This window comes from Giraffa tippelskirchi, chromosome 5 (assembly GCF_054371585.1).
Source record: "Giraffa tippelskirchi isolate mGirTip1 chromosome 5, T2T-mGirTip1v1.2.pri, whole genome shotgun sequence".
Taxonomy (NCBI): domain Eukaryota; kingdom Metazoa; phylum Chordata; class Mammalia; order Artiodactyla; family Giraffidae; genus Giraffa; species Giraffa tippelskirchi.
This window is the reverse complement of record NC_137279.1, coordinates 27,238,374-27,262,937: the sequence shown is the minus strand read 5'-3', so window position 1 is coordinate 27,262,937 and position 24,564 is coordinate 27,238,374. Positions and strand designations below refer to the sequence as shown.

Sequence of the window (24,564 nt, the reverse complement as noted above, 5' to 3'; positions counted from 1 at the left end):
CAACTATCAGGAGTCAGCCCCAGGACCAGACTTTGACCCGAGTTAGGTTTATGCTTAGAAACAGACCAACAGTAAATGCTTGACATCTTCTAAGACTCAACTGTCCTGGCCAGAAGGGACTTTAGCAATGAGAGTCTGGGGTGCCCACCCAAGGCTGAGGCTGTCTGTGGCAGGTACCCCTGGACCTCACCCAAGACTGCTGACTCTGAGTTGCCAGGGCTGGGGTGGAGACATCTGCTCATTTACTTGATTACTTAAAGTGTAATTTGCATCTCGTAGATGGCATAGGTCTTAGTGTACAGTTTGTTAAGTTTTAACAACATCTGTCCATGTAACTACCGCTGGGATTAAGACACAAGCCATTCCCAGAAAGTTCCCTGTGCGCACCTTCCTCCAATCAACCCCTGGCCCACGTAATCACTGATTTGCATTCTGTCACTATAGGTTAGTTCTGCCTGCACTAGAAATTTACATAAATGAACCAAGAGAGTATGTGCTCTGTCTGCTTCTTTTGTTCATCCACAGTGTTGCCTGTGTTTGTAGTTCATTTGGTTCCTTTCTTTGGCTCAGAAGTCCATGCTGTGGTTGCTGTTGTTTAGTTGCTAAGTCGTGTCCAACTTTTTAACAACCCCATGGACTGTAGCCAGCCAGGCTCCTCTGTCCATAGGATTTCCCAGGCAAGAATACTGGCATAGGTTGCCATTTCCTTCTCTAGGGGATCTTCCCAACTCAGGGATCGAACCCGGGTCTCCTGCATTGCAGGTAGATTCTTTACTGTCTGAGCCACCAGGGAAGCCCAAAGTCATAAAAGGGGAAAAATAAAAAGTGTGTCCGTCTACTGGAGCTGCCAGAGGAAGTCATGAACTCAAGTGTGTAGGGCATTTACCACCATCAGCTGGTACTGATGCAGCCCTAGGACTTTATCTTGCTTCTATCTTAGGTTCAAGGATGCAGTGGGTGACTGCTGACAACTGAGAAATACTTCGCAGTGCACAGAACATGGGCACAGATAACAAGGCTCTCTTGTGCACCTGGCTGTTCCTTCCAGGTATTTTCTCCCTCCACTGGATCTCACCTTGAATCCACTTTGTCCACAATGCTCCTAATAATCCATGTGCTTAGCTCTCTAGAGCTCAACAGTGAGGTCTCCTGAGTCAGGGGGAACCAGCTTTTGCAACCCAGGGAGGGAGGAGAGCAAGCTACTTAACTGAGTCTCAGTTTCCTCATCTGTGAAGTGGGCATCATAATAGAACAACCCTTAGTGTATTGTCGTGGGACTTAAGTATCCACTCAGTTCAGTTCAGTTGCTCAGTTGTGTCCAGCTCTTTGTGACCCCATGGACTGTAGCACACCAGGCTTCCCTGTCCATCACCAAATCCCGAAGCTTGCTCAAGCTCATGTCCATCAAGTGGGTGATGCCATCCAACCATCTCATCCTCTGTTGACCCCTTCTCCTCCTGCCTTCAATCTTGCCCAGCATCAGGGTCTTTTCCAATGAGTCAGTTCTTCACATCAGTTGGCCAAAGTATTGGAGCTTCAGCTTCAGCATCAGTCCTTTCAATGAATATTCAGGACTGATTTCCTTTAGGATGGACTGGTTGAATCTCCTTCAAGAGTCTTCTCCAACACCACAGTTCAAAAGTATCCACTACCTTCTGCCATTTTTCAGGCAACTTCACAATTCCATCTTCCCCAAACTTTCTTTTTGAGCAAAGAACTGTTCCAGGTGCCTTTTACAGTCTTCCAAGGAATTAAAATTTTTTTCCAGTAAGAGAATTTTGTAAAGACCACAATAAATGGAAATCTGAAAGTGCAATGTCTGGTGAATACAGTGTGATGAATCAGAACTTCCCAGTCAAGCTGTAAGTGTAAATCAAGCCTGCTCATCAAAGACACATGTGGTCTTGCATTATCCTGGTGGAGGATTGTGTGTTTTCTGTTGACTAATTCCAGATGCTTTTCGTTGAGTTCTGCTTTCAGTTGGTCTAATTGGAAGCAGTACTTGTTTGAATTAATCATTTGGTTTCCTGGAAGGAGCTCATAATAGAGGACTCCCTTCCAGTCCCACCTATACACAAGATCGCCTCCTCCGGAAGAAGACCGACCTTTGGTGTGGATGGGGGTTCATGTCACTTGCCCCTCGATCTCTTCCTTCTCACATTATTGTACAGTATCCACTTTTCATTGCCTGTCAAAATTCGCCTTAAAAATGGAACATCTTTAGCACATTATTAATAAGTAGAGAACTACACGTGGAAATATGGTCAAAAAGGGTTTTTTCACTTAACTTATGTGGAACCCAAACGTCAAATTGATTAATATAACTAAGCTCGGTGCAAATAATTTTCAAGGCTTGCTCTGGATATTTTGAGTGTGTTGGCTACTTCCTGTGTGGTGTAACATTGATTGTTCTCAATTAGTGTCTCGATTTGATCGCTGTCAACTTCATCGGGTCTACTCAACCACGGAGCATCCTCTAGTGAGAAATCGCCAACACAAAACTTCACTATTTTTGACATGTTCAATCTGTCACAGCAACTTCTCCATACATTGCACAAAAACTTTTTTTGCTTTTCAGTTTCGTTTTTACCTTTTCTGAAATAATAAAGCATAGTATGCCAAAAATGTTGCTTCACCCCCCTCCATTTTCAATGTTAAAACAACTAAGCAAACATTCACCGATTTTGATAAGCTTTTTTTTTTTTAATGCATGCTGATAGGAGAGCTGTCACAATGCGATCTAACAGAATCGTTTCAAATGAAGTTAAAGACAACTAAACGCTACTAGAGCCATCTTCCAGAAAAAAACAAACCTTTTGGCTGACCCAATAAGTACTCAATAAATGTTACCACAAACACTGTGGTCTGGTATTAGTCCTGAGTAGCCTGTGGCACCTTCCATCCTGACAGAGGCTAGAAGCTCCATGAAGACAGGGCCCTTGTCACACAAAACTACCCCAGAATCGGTGTCCACAGCCTCAGGATGTTCTCCGGCTGCCCTGAACTGGGAGGAGGCCACTCACTGTTCCTTAGGACCCTTCTGGGGGAGGGAGTGGGAGCTGAGCCCCCAGCAGTGAAGGCAGTTTCTTCTGGATATTGAGGGTGTCCATGGCTCTAGGTGGCTGAGGGGGCAGCCCCACTGGGGGAGCGGGGAATTTACGAGGCCCAGATGGGATGAAGGGAACCAGAAAGGACCCTGTGTACACCCATCTGAGCCCCTCGTTCAAGGAGAGGAGGCTGGAGTCCTGGGGAATGAGGGTTGCCAGAAAACAACTATTTTAGCACTCTATGTGGGGCAGGGGGACCTGGGGAGGGAGCTGGGGACACCTCCTCCCAACCCGTCAGGGCCAATATTATCATCCACACGGGACAGAGATCCCGGGAAGGGGGGCCCCTGGAGAGACTCCACCCAAGGTACTTGACAGCCAGGGGCTGAGCCAGTATTTGAACCTGTGTCTCAAAGGCTGTAACACAGCATTCTTACGTTTACCTCGTTGTTTAGTCGCTAAGTCGTGTCCAGCTCTTTTGCGACCCCATGGACTATAGCCTGCCAGGCTCCTCTGCCTGTGGGATTTCCCTGGCAAGAATACTGGAGTGAGTTGCCATTTCCTTCTCCAGGGGATCTTCCCCACCCAAGGATCAAACTCACATTTCCTGCATTGGGAAGCAGATTCTTTACCACTGAGCAACACAGGAAGCCCCCTTTGACTCCTAGCAGGGTGCAAATCATAAATAAACCTGCCAAATCCAAAACAGAATGACCCCCTTATAGAAGGTCCCAGAGAGACCACTGCCATACCCATCACCAAATAACCACATTCACAGGCCCTCCCTCCAGCGTCTAACCAATGACCTGGGCGATCAAGCTGTTTCCGCAGAAAAACTCCTTTTGCCAGTCTGAGTCCTCCTGTGTCATTTGACATCCACAGCACTTCACCATCATCTTGAAAACGTTGGCCTCAGACTAGTATTTGAACCCATGTGGCCAGGACTCGAATCCAGCCAAAACCCATGATCTTTCAACTAAGATCACAGACCTGGTTTCAGGATCTAATGAAGCTCAATTCTTGATGTCTCATTGCAGAAAGTATTCGGTGAGAGACAAAGTGATAGGTAAGAAGTGGATTTATTTAGAGAGAAACACACTTCACAGACAAGAATGCAGGCTGTCCCAGAGGGTGAATGCAGCCTTGAAATGTGGTGTGGTCAGCTTTTATGTGCTGGGTTATTTCATAGGCTAATGAGTGGAAGGATTATTCCAGCTGTTTGGGGGAAGGAGTGAAGATTTCCAGGAATTGGGCCACCACCCACTTTTTGGTCTTTGATGGTTGGTCTTAGAACTTTAATGGTGCCTCTGGGTGTGTGATTTAGCTTGCTGATGTGTTATTATTATTGTTCAGTTACTAAGTCGTGTTCCACTCTTTGTGGCACCATGACTGTAGCACGCCAGGATTCCCGGTCCTTCATCATCTCCTGGAGTTTGCTCAAACTCATGTCCACTGAGTCTATGATGTCATCCAATCATCTCATCCTCTGTCATTCCCTTTACCTCCTGCCTTCAGTCTTTTTCAGCATCAGGGTCTTTTCCAATGTTGGTGCTTTGCATCAGGTATCCAAAGTATTAGAGCTTCAGCATCAGTCCTTCCAATGAATATCTAGGGTTGATTTCCTTTAGGATTGACTGATTTGATCTCCCTGCAGTACAAAGGACTCTCAAGAGTCTCTTCCAGCACCACAGTTCCAAAGTATCAATTCTGTGGCACTCAGCCTTCTTTACAGACCAAATTTCATATCCATACATGACTACTGGAAAAACCATAGCTTTGACTATATGCACCTTTGTAGGCAAAGTGATGTCTCTGCTTTTTAATATGCTGTCTAGGTTTATCATAGCTTTTCTTCCAAGGACCAAGTGTCTTCTAATTTCATGGCAGAAGTCACCATCTGCAGTAATTTTGGAGCTCAAAAAAATAAAGTCTCTCATTGTTTCCATTGTTTTCCCATCTATTTGCCATGAAGTGATGGGACCAGATGCCATGATCTTAGCTTTCTGAACGTTGAGTTTTAAACCAGCTTTTTCACTCTCCTCTTTCACCTTCATCAAGAGGCTCTTTAGTTCCTCTTTGCTTTCTGACATTAGAGTGGTATCATCTGCATAACTGAGGTTATTGACATTTCTCCTGGCAATCTTGATTCCAGGTTGTGATTCACCCAGCATTTCTTATGATGTACTCTGCATGTAAGTTAAATAAGCCGAGTGACAATACACAACCTTGACGTACTCCTTTCCCAATTTTTGAACCAGTCCATTTTTCCATGTCCAGTTCTAACAGTTGCTTCTTGACCTGAATACAATTCTCAGGAGGCAGGTAAGGTGGTCTGGTATTCCTATCTCTTTAAGAATTTTCCACAGTTTGTTGTGACCCACACAAAGGCTTTAGCGTAGTCAATGAAGCAGAAGTTTTTCTGGAATTCTTTTGCTTTTCCTATGATCTAACAGATGTTGGCAGCTTGATCTATGGTTCTTACGCCTTTTCTAAATCCAGCTTGAACATCTGGAAGTTCTTGATTCACGTACTGTTGAAGCCTAGCCTGGAGGATTTTGAGCATTACCTTGCTAGCATGTGAAATGAATGCAATTGTGCAATAGTTTGGACATTCTTTGGCATTGCCCTTCTTTGGGATTGGAATAAGACTGGCCTTTTCCAGCCCTGTGGCCACTGTTGAGTTTTCCAAATTTGCTAGCATACTAGGTGCAGCACTTTAACAGCACCATCTTTCAGGATTTGAAATAGCTCAGCTGAAATTCCATCACCTCCAATAGCTTTGTTCACAGTAATGCATTGTAAGGCCCACTTGACTTCACACTCCAGAATGTCTTGGTCTAGGTTAGTGACCACAACATCATGGTTATCTGGGTCATTAAGACCTTTTTTGTACAGTTCTTCTGTGTATTCTTGCCACCTCTTCTTAATCTCTTCTGCTTCTGTTAGGTCCTAATTGTTTCTGTCCTTTTTTGTGCCATCTTTGCACGAAATGTTCTCTTGGTATCTCTAATTTTCTTGAAGAGAGCTCTAGTCTTTCCCACTCTGTTGTTTCCTCTATTTCTCTGCATTGTTTACTTAAGAAGGCTTTCTTTTTTCTCCTTGCTATTCTTTGGAACTCTGCATTCAGTTGGGTATATCTTTCCCTTTTTCCTTGGCTTTTCACTTCTCTTCTTTTCTCAGCTATCTGTAAGGCCTCCTCAGACAACAGTTTTGCCTTGCATTTCTTTTTCTTGGGGATGGTTTTGGTCACCATCTCCTGTATAATGTTACAAACCTCTGTCTATAGTTCTTCAAGTACTCTATCAGATCTAATCCCTTGAATCTATTTGTCGCTTCCACTGTATAATCATAAGGGATTTGATTTAGGTCGTACCTGAATGGCCAAGTGGTTTTCCCTGTGCTGTTCTTAGTCACTCAGTCATGTCCGACTCTTTGCGACCCCATGGACTATAGCCTGCCAGGCTCCTCTGTCCATGGGGATTCTCTAGGCAAGAACACTGGAGTGGGTTGCCAGGCCCCCCTCCAGGGATCTTCCCAATCCAGGGATTGAACCCAGGTTTCCCGAATTGCAGGTGAATTCTTTACAATCTGAGCCACCAGGGAAGCCCAAGAATACTGGAGTGGGTAGCCTATCCCTTCTCCAGGGTATCTTCCTGACCCAGGAACTGAACCAGGGTCTCTTGTATTGCAGGTGGATTCTTAACCAGCTGAGCTACCAGGGAAGCCCATTTTCTTCACTTTAAGTCTGAATTTTGCAATAAGGTTTTCATGATCTGAGCCACAGTCAGCTCCTGGTCTTGCTTTTCCTGACTACATAGAGCTTCTCCATCTTTGGTTGCAGAGAATATAATCAATCTGATTTCGATTTTGATCATCTGGTGATGTCCACGTATAGAGTCGTCTCTCATATTGTTGGAAGAGGGTGTTTGCTATGACCAGTGCATTCTCTGGCAGAACTCTGTTGGCCTTTGCTTTGCTTCATTTTGTTCTGCAAGTCAAACTTGCCTGTTACTCCAGGTATCTCTTGACTTCCTTCTTTTGCATTCTAGTCCCCTGTTATGAAAAGGACATCTTTATTTGGTGTTAGTTCTAGAAGGTCTTGTAGGTCTTCATAGAACTGTTCAATTTCAGCTTCTTGCAGCATGGACTGGGATTACTGTGATGTTGAATGGTTTGCCTTGGAAACAAATGAGATCATTCTGTCATTTTTGAGACTGTACCCAAGTACTGAATTTTGGACTCTTTTGTTGACTATGAAGGCTACTCCATTCCTTCTAAGAGATTCTTGTTCACAATAGTAGATATAATGGTCATCTGGATTAAATTTGCCCATTCCCGTCCATTTCAGTTCACTGATTCTTAAAATGTCGATGTTCACTCTTGCCATCTCCTGTTTGACCACATCCAATTTACCTTGATTCATGGACCCAACATTCCAGATTCCTATGCACTACTTTTCTTTACAGCATTGGACTTTACTTTTACCACCAGACACATCCTCAACTGGGCATCATTTCTGCTTTGGCTCAGCCTCTTCATCCCTTCTGGAATTTCTCTGCTCTTCCCCAGTAGCACATTGGACACCTACCAACCTGGGGGGGCTCATCTTCCAGTGTCATATCTTTTTGCCTTTTCATGGGGAGAAACACACTTCACAGACAAGAGTGCGGGCTGTCCCAGAGAGTGAATGCCGCCACAAAATGTGGTGAAGTTAGCTTCTATGGGCTGGGTAATTACACAAGCTAATAAGTGGGAGGATTATTCCAACTCTTTTGAGGAAGGGGCAGAGATTTCCAGGAATTGGGCCACTGTTCACTTTTTTGGTCTTTGACGGCTGGTCTTAGAACTGTCATGGCGCCTCTGGGTGTGTCATTTAGCTTGCTGATGTGTTACCGTGAACGTATCCTGAGGAGTTGACTTGTCTGCCATCATGGACCCATTCAGTTCTAATAAGTTTATGCTGCATTCTCAACCTATATCATTCTTTCAAAGGCTGTACCCTGCTTGCTTCCCTCCTGTTTCAGTCCTTCTCCATAGACTTCACCTCCAGACTTCCTAATTACAGTGTGAAAGGCCACCATTCTCCCAGTGACTTGGGCTGGAAATCAGTGTCCTTGAGCCTTCTCTCCCTCCTTACCTCATTCCCAACCCACACACATACCCACGTCTCAAACTGGCAACCTGAGGGGGGGCTGTATCTGGCCCACTGATATGTCTTATTTGGCCCGTGAAGTTTTATTTATTTTATATATTATAGAGTAGCTGCCAATGTTGAGAACATGATGATCTCATACATAAAACTTGAAAACCTGGCAACCCTGGCCCTGATTCTCACATGTAACAGGCAGCTGGTGCTGAGGTGCAGCTGTCTTCTATGCAAGGGGACTGCCTTGCGCTTTGCCACAATCCCCACCACTTCTGGCCACCTCACCTCTGGCCTGACATTCTCAACGCCCGCTGCTGCGTCCTTTCAGACAAGTGCATTTGTAGCCGCTGCCCACTTCCACATTCCTTTGGTCCCCAAACTTGTTTCTTTTTTCTTCTCAGAGCCTCTCTTTGCAGTGATTCTTCCTGCCCCACCCACCTCCCCCTCCTATTTCTCAGGGCTGGTTGATTTTGAGAATTACTAAAAACCTGCTTCTCTAAGGTTTTCTCAGCCTATAAGTGCAGCCACACATCCCTCCAGCCATTGTGTCGGTCATAACATCAAAGGAGTCCCTCATAGCCTACAGGACAAAGTCGAAACTCCTGGGAGGGTGTGGACTGCCGCATGCTTACTCAACCTTACTCCTGGTGTTCCTGAATGAACGAGCCTTGGGTGCAGGGCTCTGTACCAGGCACCAGTGGTACCGGCATGGATTAAAAAAACCTGCTCTCTAGCAGGAGCAAGATCAGTGCGACGTCAGGGACATGTCCAAGGGAGAGAAACAGTCCTGATGTCAGCCTTCAGGTTATGTGGGTCTGTCTCCCAGCCTCTGCACACTGAGACTCTGGGCCATGGCTTCCTCCCCACCCTCCAGCTAACCAGGAAGGCCACACCACTGTCCACATCCAGCTGATTCCCCTCCCCCACAGCCAGCAGGAAGCAGCTCTCCTCTGAGCCATTGATGGGAGGCACTGGTCTCAGCCAACTGCAACTGGCCACTCACACATGTCTTGAGGAAGTCATTTTCACCCCTACTTTCTGTCTTTTGTTGTTTGGTTCAGTTCAGTTCAGTCACTCAGTTGTGTCCGACTCTTTGTGACCCCATGGACTGCAGGACGTCAGGCTTCCCTGTCCATCACCAACTCCTGGAGCTTGCTCAAACTCATGTCCATAGAGTCAGTGATGCCATCTAACCATCTCATCCTCTGTCGTCCCCTTCTCCTCTTGCCTTCAGTCTTTCCCAGCATGAGGGCCTTTTTCAATGAGTCGGCTCTTCACATCAGGTGGCCAAAGTATTGGAGCTTCAGCTTCAGCATCAGCTCTTCCAATGAATAATGAGGGTTGATTTCCTCTAGAATTAACTTTCTGTCTTTAACTGAATTTAAAGTTAAGCAGATAGGGCTTAATATCTGTGTTCTTCTGAGCATCACCTAGGGGCATTTTTACATCTCTCTGGGACTCCTCAAATTCTGGGCATGGAATTGTGCCTGTCATAAAATCTCAACAAATCTCAGCTAACTTCATTCATTCATTCAACAAGCACTCACTAAGCAACTACTGGGGGCCTGGCATGACAAACATAGGCATAAATAAGACAAAACCTGTTCTCATGAAACTTCTCTTCTACTGAAAGAGACAAACACATGGAGGGAAGAATTAACAAGAGATGTTCAGAAAAGAAAACAAAATAGTATAAGAGTAAAGGGTGGGGGACTTGCATGGTAGGCCAGTGGCTAAGACTCCACGTTCCCAATGCAGGGGGCCCAGGTTCAATCCCTGGTCAGGGAACTAGATCCCACATGCCACAACAAATACCCAGCACAGCCAAATAAAATAAATACATCAAAAAAAAAAAAAGAGTAAAGGGGGAACATGGTGCTTCAGGCAAGGTGATGTAGGAAGATCTCTCAGAAACAGGGACATTTCAGCTGAGACTGTCAAGGCGGCAACCCAGCAGGATGGGGAGTCCCGGGCAGCCCTGAATGACTTGGTGGATCTTAAGTCACCCACCCAACACATTAGGTCCTGACCTACTAAGTCTCTTAAGCTGGAGAGATGTGGGGTTGTTTGCACGGTAGCTGGCATACTCCGACCTCAGTTTCCCCATGTTGTAGAACTATGATGAGGATCGAGGAGTTAGCGGTTAATACACGCAAAATGCTTACAAGAGTGTCTGGTGCAATTGCTACAAACATTTAAACTAATATTAGAAATACCTTGTAAGGTCAGACCTTCTGGCCAGTCAGCCTGCCAACCCAAAATGGGGGTGATATAAAACTTGGTTACCCTCCCTCCCCCCCCCCACTCCCGCAACTCCATCAAGGATATTGACCCCATGAAGGATACTGCCCCAAACATTTGGGACTTTCATGACCCACCGGATATGGCTCTGCCTCCCAGGAATTTCCCTAAACTCATTTTGAATTATTTTTCAACCTGAAACTCTCTGTTAGGAAGCAAGTTGTCTTGCTCCTGTCCATGAGAATTTCCCAGTAACTGGACAACTTCATTCCAGTTCCGAGTAACTAGGCAAGAGCATACAAGTGTTCTAAAGCTTCAGACATTAACTTTTCCACATGTGATGAGTTAGCAGTAACACCCAGGGCTGAAGAACTCCACGAATTTCATCCCTGGTGGCTCAGCCAGGCACACTTCCCTGTTCAACCTATGGCTCCATCAACTTCCAACTACAAAGTTAATCACCAATGATCCATAAATTCAGAACTTGTATCCCCCATTATTGGAGAAGGCAATGGCAACCCACTCCAGTCCTCTTGCCTGGAAAATCCCATGGATGGAGGAGCCTGGTAGGCTGCAGTCCATGGGGTCGCTAGGAGTCGGACACGACTGAGCGATTTCACTTTCACTTTTCACTTTCATGCATTGGAGAAGGAAATGGCAACCCACTCCTGTACTCTTGCCTGGAGAATCCCAGGGACGGGGGAGCCTGGTGGGCGGCCGTCTCTGGGGTCGCACAGAGTCAGACACGACTGAAGCGACTTAGCAGCAGCATCCCCCATTATCTTCTGTTTATCTGTAAAAGGTTGTTTCTCTTATACCACTGGCCATGCTTCTCCCCACCCCCCTATTTTGGTACACAGACCCAGTTAAAAAATCTTATGGAAGCTACTGACCTTCCACAAAAAATGCAGAGATGGAAGGTCTGACAGGAAATTTCAGGTGGTTAGTGGGTCCTTAACCCTCTTCTGAGGATCATGATATGAGTTATTACAAGTCTAACATTACCCAACAATTTCAAAATGATCAAGACAACTATAATGTTTTATTGTTTGATTTCCAGGAGAATATCCAAAAACCACCTTTACAAGCATAGAAAACTTCTGGAACCATATACAAGAAATTATGAACCATGGTTCTTTTTGGGAAAAGGGATCAGGGGTCTGGGATGAGAGGGAGAGTTACATTTTTTCATTGGCTATGGTTCTATACTGTTCAATTTTTTTTTATCATGCATAAAATATTTTCTAATTAAAAAGTTAGTAAAAAGTTATTTAAGTTAGGAACTATATATAAGCCATCGTTGCTTCCTCTTCTGTGACACAGGGAAGGGGGAGGTGGTCATCAGGGAAAAGTCAACTTACTTCCTGGCAGAGTTGAACCAACATCAGTTGGGGGAAAATGCAAAATATCAGTCAAGGAGAGATGGCAAATTGTTTCTACTGGGTATTCAAACAGTCATTAACGTTCCACATTGCAGAGGAGGGTGCTATTAATATTTCATTAGGTGTCAGCAGATTTGATGTCTGCTGAGGCCCCACTTCCTGGCTTGTGGATGGCAGCCTTCTCACTGTGTCCTCCTATGGCCTTTCCAGGAGATCTCACTCCTTCTTCTCATGTAAGGGCAGTAATCCCAGGAGGATGGTCTCACTCATGACCTAATCAAAACCTAATCATCTCCCATAGGCCCTGTTTTCCAATACCATCACATTGGGGGTTAAGGCTTCAACATGTGAATTTTGGGGGAACACAGACATTCAGCCTAGAACAGACAGCTTTCATACTCACAGATGAGTGAGCTGCTGTGGTTCCCGCCTAACTCCTATCTCAGCTTCCTAAGCCTCCCGCACAATTGCACTCATCTCGCACGCTAGCGAAGTAATGCTCAAAATTCTCCAAGCCAGGCTTCAACAGTACATGAACCATGAAATTCCAGATGTTCAAGCTGATTTTAGAAAGGCAGAGGAACCAGAGATCAAATTGCCAACATCCATTGGATCATCGAAAAAGCAAGAGAGTTCCAGAAAAGCACCTACTTCTGCTTTATTGACTATGCCAAAGCCTTTGACTGTGTGCATCACAACAAACTGGAAAATTCTTCAAGAGATGGGAATACCAGACCACCTTATCTGCCTCTTGAAAAATCTGTATGCAGGTCAGGAAGCAACAGTTAGAACTGGACATGGAACAACAGACTGGTTCCAAATCAGGAAAGGAGTACATCAAGGCTGTATATTGTCACCCTGTTTATTTAACTTATATGCAGAGCACATCATGCGAAATGCCGGGCTGGATGAAGCACAAGCTGGAATCAAGATTGCTGGGAGAAATATTAATAACCTCGGAAATGCAGATGACATCACACTTATGGCAGAAAGCAAAGAAGAACTAAAGAGGCTATTGATGAAAGTGAAAGAGGACAGTGAAAAAGCTGGCTTAAAACTCAACATTCCAAAAACGAAGATCATGGCATCTGGTCCTATCACTTCATGGCAAATAGATAGGGAAACAATGGAAACAGTGAGAGACTTTAGTCATGTATGGATGTGAAAGTTGGACTATAAAGAAAGCTGAGTGCCGAAGAATTGATGCTTTTGCACTATGGTGTTGGAGAAGACTCTTGAGAGTCCCTTGGACTACAAGGAAATCAAACCAGTAAATCCTAAAGGAAATCAACACTGAATATTCCCTGGAAGGACTAATGCTGAAGCTGAAACTTCAATACTTTGGCCACCTGATGTGAAGAACTGACTCACTAGAAAAGACCCTGATGCTGGGCAAGATTGAAGGCAGGAGGAGAAGGTTGGATGGCATTACCGACTCAATGGACATGAGTTTCAGCAAGCTCTGGGAGTTAGTGATGGACAGGGAAGCCTGGCATGCTGCAATCCATGGGGTCGCAAAGAGCCGGACATGACTGAGTGGCTGAACTGAACTGAACTGAAGCCTAGGAAGGGAGACCATATGCTCAAAGTTAAAAATGGGAAAAGAATCACCTGGAATAATGGCTAATATTTGCAAATCCCCCTTGTGGTTCAGCTGGTAAAGAATCTGCCTACAATGAGGGAGACCTAGGTTCGATCCCTGGGTTGGGAAGATCCCCAGGAGAAGGGAAAGGCTACCCACTTCAGTATTCTGGCCTGGGGGATTCCATGGACTGTATAGTCCATTGGGTCACAAAGAGTCGGACAGGACTGAGCGACTTTCACTTTCTATGGCTCACAAAGTACTTGACCTAGGAGTGACTCTCAGGGGATATGCAAAAACCCTATGAGACTTGTAAAAGTGAAATATTTTCTTTTGTCATAAAACACTGCTTGTTTATTAAACAAAAATGAATAAATCTAGATTAGCACAAAGAAAATTAAAATCATCCATTGAGTAATGGATGTCACCCTGTTAACTATCGATACTATCTATGATGGTGTTGGACTTTGAGTTCTTTGCAAACAGACTTATTTCTTTTACAAAAACAAGATCTTAATGCAATATGCTTTTGTGACCTTTAAAATTTTTTTGATATATAATGAACAATTTTTGCACATCATCAGTATTCATCTAAACTGTAATTTTTAGTGGTTGAGGACTATTCCAGTACATGGCAGACCCCTAATTTATATAACCAATTCTCTACTGCCAGACACACAGTTGGTTTCTAATTTTATTGCTATTATAAAAAAAATAACTGTTGAAACTAACTTCTTATACAATCATGTTTCCTCTAGATAAATTCCTGGTACTGAAACTGCTATGCTTCCTCAAGCTTTGATATGCGTTTTCAGAATGTCCTCCAATTTATATTCCCTCCTCAGCTCCTGAAAGCACCGCCTCCCTATATTAGCATTTCCTTTTTAGTTTAAAATTTTTTAGTTTTAAAAACACAAAATTTCACATGTGAAAGATGGCATTGTTTTAGTTAGCAATTTTCTTTCTTTTTTAAAAAACAGTTTGGCTGTGCTAGGTCTTCGCTGCAGTGAGTGGGCTTCTCTAGTTGTGGCGCACAGGCTTAGTTGCCCCGTGGCATATGAGATTTTAGTTCCCCAACCAGGGATCGAACCTGCATCCCATGCATTGGAAGGTGGATTCCTAATCACTGGGCCACCAGGGAAGTCCCAGCCTTTTCTTAATATGATGAGGTTGAATGTGTTTCTTTCTTTTTCCTCCTCTTTTTTCTCCTATGTGCTTATGGAACAACGGCAATTCTTCTTTATTCCATTTCTTGACTAGGGCATTTAGCCTTTCCTTATGTAGGATGTGCTCAGCCACTCAGTCGTGTCCAACTCTTTGAGACCTATTGGCTGGTGGCCCACCAGGCTCCTATGTCCATGGAATTTTCCAGGCAAGAATACTGGAGTGGGTTGCCACTTGCTACTGCTGGGGATCTTTCTGACCCAGGGATCGAACCTGCATCTCCTGCATTTCAGGTGGATGCTTTACCACTTAGCCACCAGGAAAGCCCTTAGTCCTTACTTTCTGAAGAGAAAAGATCCTGTCTGTGTCCAGAAAACTGCCTCTTGTCTGGTTGTGTTGCAAATATTGCTGTAGTTTGATATTTGCTCTATCAAAGTTTTTTAATTTTAGGAGCCCAATCTATCAATCACTTTCTAGAATTCCTTTTATAATTTGATCTTTCACTACAATGCTTTAAAAGCCTTTTCCTAAAAGGGGCCTGAGTAACTTTATAGTGGAGAAATCTTGTATGCATCACTTTGACCAAATGATCATGGTTCACAATCCCCAAAAGTCATGCTGATACCACGGAAATCCTGACATGATGTCATGAGAACACTTCGTCTCTGCAGTAATCTTTCTGCAAACCTCAAACCCCAGTCTAATCACGAAAAGATATCAGACAAATCCAAAGTGAGGGACATCCTACAAAGCACTGATCAGCACTCCTCAAAGCTTTCAAGGTCATGAAATTCAAGGAAAGACTGAGAAACGGTCACAAATCAGTAGAGATGAAGGGGATGTGAGAACTGAGTACAAGGTGGTATACTGGACTAGATCCTGATGCAGAAATGTGACAATGGTAACACTGGCGAGATCCAAATAAAGTCTGTCATTTAGTCAGTAGTAACGTGAATTTCTTAGTTTTGAAATGTGCACTTGGGTTATGTACAATGCCCCCCACCCTCTAGTTTTTCTTTTAGCTTTGACTGGGACAGAGAGCAGTCCAGGCAAAAAAGCCACCAAAGCCTGGGCTATGAGTGGGGGTGGGGGAGGAAAGTGAATTAGGGAGTGGTTCCTGGTTCCTTCTGACCAAAGCCCTGGGGCTGTGGAGTCTTCAGAGCTTTGATGGCGAAGGGGCCTATCCCAGACTTGATCTTGCAGACAGTAAAGTGAAAGTGAAAGTGTTAGTCGCTCAGTCTCATCTCACTCTCTATGACCCTACGGACGGTAGCCCACAGGCTTCTCTGTCCCTGGGATTCTCCAGGCAAAAATACTGGAATGGGTAGCCATTTCCTTCTCCAGGGGATCTTCCCAACTGAGGGATCGAAACCAGATCTCCTGCACTGCAGACAGATTCTTTACTGTCTGAGCCAACAGGGAAGATCAGACAGTAGTGAAGTGGCAAAGATTTTGGTTCCCTGCCTGATATGATTATTGGTTTGTTTCATTTGTCTGTTTCCTAACTTACCAACCCCTCCCACAACCCAATAAAGTGTAAACTTCAGGAGAGCAGGGAGTGAGTCTTACTTATGGAACACTTCACCCCAAAACCCTGAACACGTGGCCTGTAGAGAGAACTCAGTGAATACTGATTGAATGAAAGAAATCAAGTAAATGGTTTGCCCCACCCCTCCCCATTCACTAGATGTGAATTTAGTGCCAGCCCGTGTGAATTAAACAGTTTTATGCCACTGGGCCTTTGCACAGGCTGTGCCTCCGCCAGGCACAGCAGCTGACCTTCTGTTCCCTCTCTAGGCTTCAGCTTAGACTCGGCTCTTTTTGAAAATCCTTAGTTGACTCTCCAAGTTTGGGTTAAACCGCCTCCTTCAAGCTCTTGGGTTTCCTCATCACTGGTCAGCTGTATTGTAATGGTGACTCCTGGGAAGACTGGCCTACCTATGTGGGCAGAGCTGGCCTCTTAGGTTCTCCACCAGCTCTGTGATCAAGACACAGTACTCAGTTCAGTTCAGTTGCTAAGTCGTGTCTGACTCTTTGCAACTCCATGGACTGCAGCATGCCAGGCCTCCCTGTCCATCATCAACTCCCGGAGTTTACTCAAATTCATGTCCATTGAGTTGGTGACGCCATCCAACCATCTCATCCTCTGTATCCCCTTCTCCTCCTGCCTTCAATCTTTCCCAGCATCAGGGTCTTTTCCAATGAGTCAGCTCTTCCCATCAAGTGGCCGAAGTACTGAAGTTTCAGCATCAGTCCTTCCAATGAATATTCAGGACTGATTTCCTTTAGGATGGACTAGTTGGATCTCCTTTCAGTCCAAGGGACTCTCAAGAGTCTTCTCCAACACCACAGTGCAAAAGCATCAATTCTTCGGTGCTCAGCTTTCTTTATACTCCAACTCTCACATCCATACATGACTACTGGAAAAACCATAGCTTTGACAAGACTATCAGTACTTCGACAGTAGTAACAGTACATTTCTTTACATGACAGCCTGTGGCAGCCAAAGACAACTTCCTCCCCACCCCACATAGCAGAATTTGCATCTGTCAGTGTTTGAAAACAATTACCCAAGGACAACTCCCATACATATCCCTACCCACTACACTGCAGCTAATGAAGCTGAATATTTGGAGTCAAGGTGTGAGTGTTTTGTTTTGTTTTCTTATCATATTACCCCCATTCCCAAGTTTCAAGAAACCATGCCCACACCCTAACCAACACAAGCCCAGCTGGGCATGGGGAAAATGTGGACCAAGAGTAAGATAAGTAAACTCTCTCTTTCAGACCAGCTGTGAAAAAGAAAAAGTGGCAAAGACATAAAATCCACCAAGCATTAGAGCCACATGATTCTAGGTCTTGCACAGAAGAAACAGAAGAACCTTCTGGAGACATCCAGAACAATACATCACATAAGTTGTTTAGTGGCTAAGTTGTGTCCTCTTTTGTGACCCCATGGACAATAGCCCACCAGGCACCTCTGTTCATGGGATTTCCCAGGCAAGAATACTGGAGTCGGGTAACGGCGAATTCCTCCAAAAGGACTTATGCCAGTGTGCCACGCCTCCCAGGACTGCTACAGTCAGTGCCCCCGACCCCACGGCAGGCCACTGTTGACCCATGCCTTTAAAAAGGATCATGATCTTTAAAAAGGACCTCACTCACCCAGTGAATTCTCATCCTGGTTCTGCCAAGATTTGCTGGGTGACCTTGGGCCCACTGCCTATAGGATGTTTCCATTAGGGAAGCTCTGGGGACATCAAAAAAAGAAATGCCAAAAGGCTTAATGAACCCTTGTTGTTTAGTCACTAAGTTGTGTCTGACTCTTTGCGACCTCGTGGACTGCAGCATGCCAGGCTTCCCTGTCTTCACTATCTCCCAGAGTTTACTCAAATTCATGTCTGGTAATGCTATCTAACCAACCCTGTGATGTGTTTTATACACTGGCATTGAACAAGTGCCTGTTTTATGCACTGTGACAATTTAAGCTAGACCGTTGGCCTGACAGTTACAGGCTTTATGATAAACATGAGTTCCTAGTGAACATACCAGTGTGGCTCAGAGGAGATTCAGGCTGCAGGGCCAACCTGTGTCTTCAGCCAGGAGCTCTGGCTTGTGCTGACTTTCACACCTCATCTGGAGACCCTTGTCAAGTGAGCCTGAGAGCCCACCTGACCCGCAAAGGCCACTCTGTTTTCTGGCCTCAGTTTCTTCTTCTAAGAATCAAGGCAGCTTGACCAGCAGCAATTTTCTTTATTTAAAGTTGCAGAATCTCTTTAAAGGGATTTTCGCACCATGACATCTGGAATATTTGTAAGCAGATTTTCTTTCCAGCTGGCCCCTCATAAACCCCTGAGTTGCTTCTGGGACCTGTCCAAGGAATCCCAAGTTTTCCAGGATCACAGTATAAAAACCAGCGAACCAGAGCAGTGTTGCCCAAGGTTCTTACCCTGCTGCCTAGCTGCCTACAAATAATTGAGATGAAAGTTTCACTGAAGAATACTTCTCATGGCAGGAGATGCATTGCTTACTAGTTTACTTTCTTCTGTTTCACTTCAAAAGAGCCAGTGGAAAACCATTTCACTGATTTTCAAACCCACGGATAAGCTGCTGCCCATAGTCTGTAAGCACAGGCTAAGGAACCTCTGAGATCACTTCTAGTATTAATAATCTCTAGTATTGAGATCACTTCTAGTATTGATAATCTCTAGTATTGAGATCACTTCTAGTATTGGCATTAGTAAAGCTCTTAGACTTCCCAGGTGGCTAAGTGGTAAAAGTGTTAATGCAGGAGATGCAGGTTTGATCCCTGGATTGGTAAGATCCCAAGGAGTAGGAAATGGCAACCCATTCCAGTATTCTTGCCTGGAAAATTCCATGGGCAGAGGAGCCTGGCGGGCTATAGTCCATGGGGGTCACAAAGAGTCAGATATGACTGAACAACTGAGCATGTAGGCAGGCATGAAGTAAAGCTGTGATCCTATTAGAGGATGAGAGATGCCAGGAAATCCTGTCCCAGGGTGGAGTGCCTAACCTTATCACCTGAGTTGGTGGTAACACATTTTCTGCACATCTTTGCCACTGATATACCTACTCTCCAAGACGCAGGGCTTGGAGATGAGCAAACCAAATATTGACTTTTCTAGGGACCTGCACTTGCCGCCCTGGTGCCTAGTCCTGGGGAGATCTGGGGAAGGCCTGATGACAACAGGATGGGAGCACCTGGCTAGGTTAAAACCAACACAGCAAAGGATGGAAGAAACAAAGCTCTCTCCCTCCCTCCTATAATCTGTGGATCACATCCACCCTACCCCACCCTGATAACTGATGTCCTCCATTTCTAAGAGGCTTGCTGACAATCAATGTTTGCTTTAGATCTGGTAAACAGCACCCTTTCCCCAACACCCACGGTGATGCAGAGAAATGGCCCTTGAAGTCCTACAGTGGTGAGTAATTTGCATAGGGTTACAGAATTTGGGCTCAGTGGTAAAGAATCTGCCTGCAATGCAGGCGATGCAGGAGACACGGGTTCGATCTCTGGGTCAGGAAGATCCCCTGGAGGAGGGCTATCAACCCACTATCAACCCACTCCAGTATTCTTGCCTAGAGAATCCCATGGACAGAAGAATCTGGCAGGCTACAGTCCATAGTGTCGCAAAGAGTTGGCCACAACTCAGCAACTGAACATGCATGTGTGTATAGGATTCGGGCTACTGGAGTGTTCTGTCAGAGCCAACTCAAAATTCTGGCCTCCTAAGTACCTTCCAGCCATCAGATAGTAGGAGCACATGAGACTGGTAGGTTAGAACCAGTGTGAAAAAGTTGTCACAAGGAAAGTACACATGATTATGAGTTGAAAAATCAGAGTATGAAATAGCAGAGCAAGCAAGCTAAAAAAAAATAAGTCTGAATAAGACACCACTGTATGGACAGTGGGTGTCAGCACCTCGTGATATATTCCTTCCAAGTTTTCTACAATAAGCATGTACTTCCTTTGTAATCTGGGGGCGAAAATAACTTTAAGAGCCTGTCTCTCCAGGGGCACATGATAAAGTATGGTTCAGGGAGCAGCAAGTAAGTTTAATCACTAGCTTAGTCCCTGGAGTGAATGTCAGTTTGAAGAGATAGGTCCTGAAAATGTCAAGATACATATATTCCTTGTTGTAGGGGGCCTCAGCATTTACTCCTTCTGGACATGTGACTGTGGGTGTCCCCATAAATTTCTGGCAGTGTGGAGTATACAGAGAGAGGGGTTCTTGGAGGGGGCGTGTGCTCTGTTTTTCTTTTTTTTCCTGCAAGAACCATCCTTAAAATCACTCAAGACAAAATTAGGAAACTTGAGTTCTAGCCCTAGCTCTGATCTCAGGCCTGTCCCTTCCCTTCCTTGGACCTCAATTTCCCCATTTGTAAGGTCCCTTTTGGCTCTAATATTCTAAGAGCTAAAGAAACCAGCACTCAGATTTAAGGGTTGCTAAGCCTGATGAATCTAGGGCAAGAGAGAATAAGGGAACTTTTGGCTGCTCAGCCTGAGTAAACAACCCAGAGTAGAAAGCGAGGGCCCAGCCTAGTGTCCTGACACAGGGCTTGGGGCCGAGAGGAGGGAGGAGTTAAGAATCAGCCTGAGGTTCTTAGTAACACCACCCCCCCCACCCCCCTGCCGCCCCCAGAGCAGGCAAAGCCAAACAAGTGACCCATTTCTTTGTGGAGCCAGAGCTCCTAGCAAGGGTGGCTGGTGCACCAAAAGCTCAATTGAGAAGGGAGGAAAAAGCATCACAAGGCTAAACAGGGCCACCTGTCCAAACTGGGGAGGAGCGAGACAGATGTTGAGACAACCTCCTCCCTGGACTAACCCAGGGCCTGGAACAAGCCTTTGACCTGACTGTGGCCAATCTCCAGGGATAACAGGTTCTGCTGCTGACCTGCTGTGTGCCCTTGGGTGAGTTCCTTCCTCTCTCTCAGTTGTGTCTGTCAAATGAGAGGACATGCCTAGGTCCTCCTGTGGCAGTTGAAAGGCCATGCATGGTCCACTCCCAAGTAAAGGAGACTTATAATCGGAAGAAGGATACTCTTACAGCTGTCAACTGCAAAAGGAACTCCTCTAAGATTCAGGGCAGACAACAAAAGTGAAAGCAAAAGCCAGCAGCCAGAAGCGGACCCTTCACCTCGTGCCCAGTCATCTGAAGTTCGGGAACTTCCCTGGCACTTAGGGAGAAAAGTCTTCTCAGTGCCTCAAATGAGAAGCCCAGAGTCAAAGGTCCTGGAGCTCCGATCTCCTCCAGCCGCAGGGCTCGGAGGGCTTTACTACCAGCCCCACAGAAGGAGGGAAGAACATTTACCAGAACCGTGACCCAGGAGCCCCCCAAAGGGGCAGGCTATCCAGTGTAAATGCCAACAAGAGACGGCCTGCTGGCTCTGCTTCCAGCATGGCCACTCCTCGCACAGTCACAGAAACTCCTGGGCCTCACAACTTCTGGAGATGGAGAGCTGGAAAGCCACAGCTGGGCTGGCTTGGACCCTGCCAAGATCCCACCACCTCACTCTGGTAGGAGATAGGCTGGCAGCCTGAGCCTCACCCTACATCCACAAATCTCACCCTTGACCAGTGGTCACATGTTAAGAGCACATGTTAATCTCTGCCTCCTGTATGGGGCTCCAGGTCAGCCTCCTTTACCATTCCCTCTGCCCCCACCAACCTGCAGGCCAGCCTCCTTCCTCTCTCCTATCAACCTTCTCCAAACTCCCACCTAACTTCTACGCAGCTAGGTTTATCTTCCAAATGCATCAACAGGACCGAATCACTCTTCTGCTTAAAAAACTTGAACGGAATTTGCATCTTTCTTTGTCTTTCTTGTCCAGTGATGTATGCTGAGCACCCAGGACACTGCTTGGCCCACATAGGCATGCAGTCGACATCTGTGGTTCCAAGATGTCTACTGAATGAAGTCCCACCTGTGATGACCTGGCTCTGCTTCTCCAGTCCAGTTCATCCCAGATCCTCCACTCCCTTTACTTCCCCCCATCTTCCCACAAACCTGCCATGACCTGAGCACCTCCCAGTACATCCCATGCATCTTCATACCTCCATGCCTTTGTCTGTGCTGTTCCATCTGCCCAGACATCCTTCCTACCCCATCCCTCCAGGAGACTCCACTTCACTATTTAATATCCCAACTTTCTTTTCTTAGCAGGATCTCCTGGCATGCCTCACTTTCTTTCCTCTCTTCCTCTCTTCCTCCCTAACCCAACACCACAGCTTCCTACAGAGTACTTGCCATGTGCTAGACATGAATGTCCCACATCTTAGGTTATCATTCCCATTATACAGGTGAAGAAACTGAGGCTCACAGAGGCTGTGACAGCCCACTGTGGGTCACACAGCCAGGAAATGGTGGGGTGTGACTATATTGCCACCTCTTTAATACACTTGCCATTTACTGTTCACTAGACTGGGAGCTCTCTGAGGCCCCTTGGCCTTGTACCCTCGGGGCAGGCCTGGGCCTCTGTCATGCTCAAGAGGCCCTAATCATTGAAGCACTGTCAGTTCAGGACACCTAGAGGAACAGATCATAGTCAGCCCCCTCCCCTTCGTCTGTCTTCTGTGTTTTCTCCCTGTCTGGGCAGTACTTCTGGCAAGTTGGGGAGGGACACATTTGGAGGGAAAGGGGCTCCCTCCCAATTTCATTTGGCCCCATCAACCTAGTTCAAGATCCCCGTGTGACGTCTGCAAAGTCGAAGTGCGAAGGCCTTTCACAGGTCCCAGAGCCGACTAGGAAAGCCACCCTCAAGTGATCCCCTCAAAACGAAAGCCAGAAGCCAGCGATCTCAGACGCCAATCTCTCCCCTGCGGCCCAACAGGCTGGCTCCGGTCCCGCCCACCGCGCTCCGACCACGCCTCGGTTCCGCGCTTCTGGACCAGTGGCAAAGATAGGAGGGACCCGACCCGGGAACATACAGGCTTCTCTGGACGCAGCACGGGTGCCCGGGGCCGCTACCCACCTCAGAAGTCCCGGGCGGGACCGGGGAAACCGCAGGGATATGCAGGTTTCCTGCACCCTCGTCCTTCGGCTAGGAAAGCTTTCTTTCTGAAAGTGACTATCCTTGTTAATCAGACCCGGCGTTCTGGGCCACAGGGCTCTCTTCAGGGCGCAGACTAGAGATGTGTTTTGAATCTGAGCAGTACTTGCTCTGCGGCAGGCACGAATGCCCCACCTCACCCCATTTGTAGATGAAGAAACCCGGTTACACCTACTCTGCTCGCACCCCATTCGTCACCCTTGGCCTCTAGTACCTAAAACACACACACTCACGAACCTAAATCCCTTAAAAGTCTCCATTTCCAAAAAGGATTAAGGGATGGGGGAAAGGGCCTCGTTCGGGCAGCGCCAGGGTAGTTTCCTGGGACCCAGTGAGAAGTTCTGTCTTAAGCACTGGGGCAAGGTGCCTCTTTGGCTACGGGTTCGGAACCGACAGGCGGATGGCACCCGTCGCCCCCAATAGGGAGCCCAGAGGCCGGCTGTCTCCTCCCAGCTGAAGCCAGCTGGCCCCAGCGCGATGCCCGGGAGCCGGGTGGTCCAGAGGATGCCAGTACGGAGTTCCTCCGCCGCAGACCCCGGGCAGGAAGCTCCCAGACGATCCTACAGACAGACCCAGGCAGCCGTCGACTCCCTCCGGGGCCCCGTGGGGAACAGTCCCTCCGCCGGGTGCGGCGGGGAGGAAGGCGCAGACTCACCCGGGCGGCGGCGGTTCCAGCTTGGTCTCCGTCGGGCGGCCTAGGGCTGGGGGCTCCACGACCCCGGCCCCCTCGCCCAGGCTGCCTCCTTAGGGTGCCGCGATCCCGGGGCTGGGGGATCAGGGGAGTCTCGGTCGAGAGAGCACAGTGGCGGAGAGCGCGCCGCCAGCTCTCGGACTGGGATGGGGACGCAGGAAGCGCGGCTCCGGAGCGCCGGCGTGCGGGAGGGAGGGACCGAGAGAGGCGGAGGGCGGTGCCGGCCCAGAGTGGCCTCCGGCCCCAGGAGGCACCGCCCACCAGTCGACCCTCCCCCTCGGCCCTCCGGGCCACCTGGAGCCCCAGGGCACCCAGCCCCAGCTGCGAAGAGAAAACACCCACTCCCCCAGATCGGCTAGGGGAGTGCGGGCTGGGGACGTTGGACCGCACGAAGTTGGCTAACCCGGGATGAGGAGGGGAGAGCAGCCTGCCCCTGCCCCCCGGGGCAGCGTTCGTGTGGCGCGGGGTGGGAAGGGCGTGTCGGCCGGGAGTCCGGGTTTCAAGTGTTAAGGAGACCAGAGAGTCTCTACCAGACCCGGTGCGAGTGCAGAGGTTCACCGCCGCGGGCCTGCCCGCCGCGCCTTTCCAGGTGGGGCGCTCACCTGGCCAGCTGGTGCGCCGGCCTCCCCGCCACCCTTCCTCCTCTGCCCCCTCCAGGGGAAGCTGCCCTTCCCTCTTCACCCTCGGGCAGGGTCTGGGCGCTGGGCCCCGCCCGCACCTCCCCGGGTTGGTCCCTG

At 47.2% G+C, this 24,564-nt stretch overlaps 1 protein-coding gene across 2 annotated transcripts in view; it reads right to left on the bottom strand.

Moving 5' to 3' along the window:
* The window catches only part of TMEM51 (transmembrane protein 51), a 58,596-nt gene extending 34,373 nt beyond the window's left edge, over positions 1 to 24,223 (bottom strand). Inside the window, exon 1 of one of the 2 annotated variants that reach the window (XM_081492183.1) lies at positions 23,792 to 24,223. The gene's annotated coding sequence lies outside the window, so the exon portion shown is untranslated. The remainder of the gene's footprint in view (positions 1 to 23,791) is intronic. The other variant, XM_081492184.1, reaches the window with a different exon arrangement.
* Positions 24,224 to 24,564: the final 341 nt, after the last annotated feature.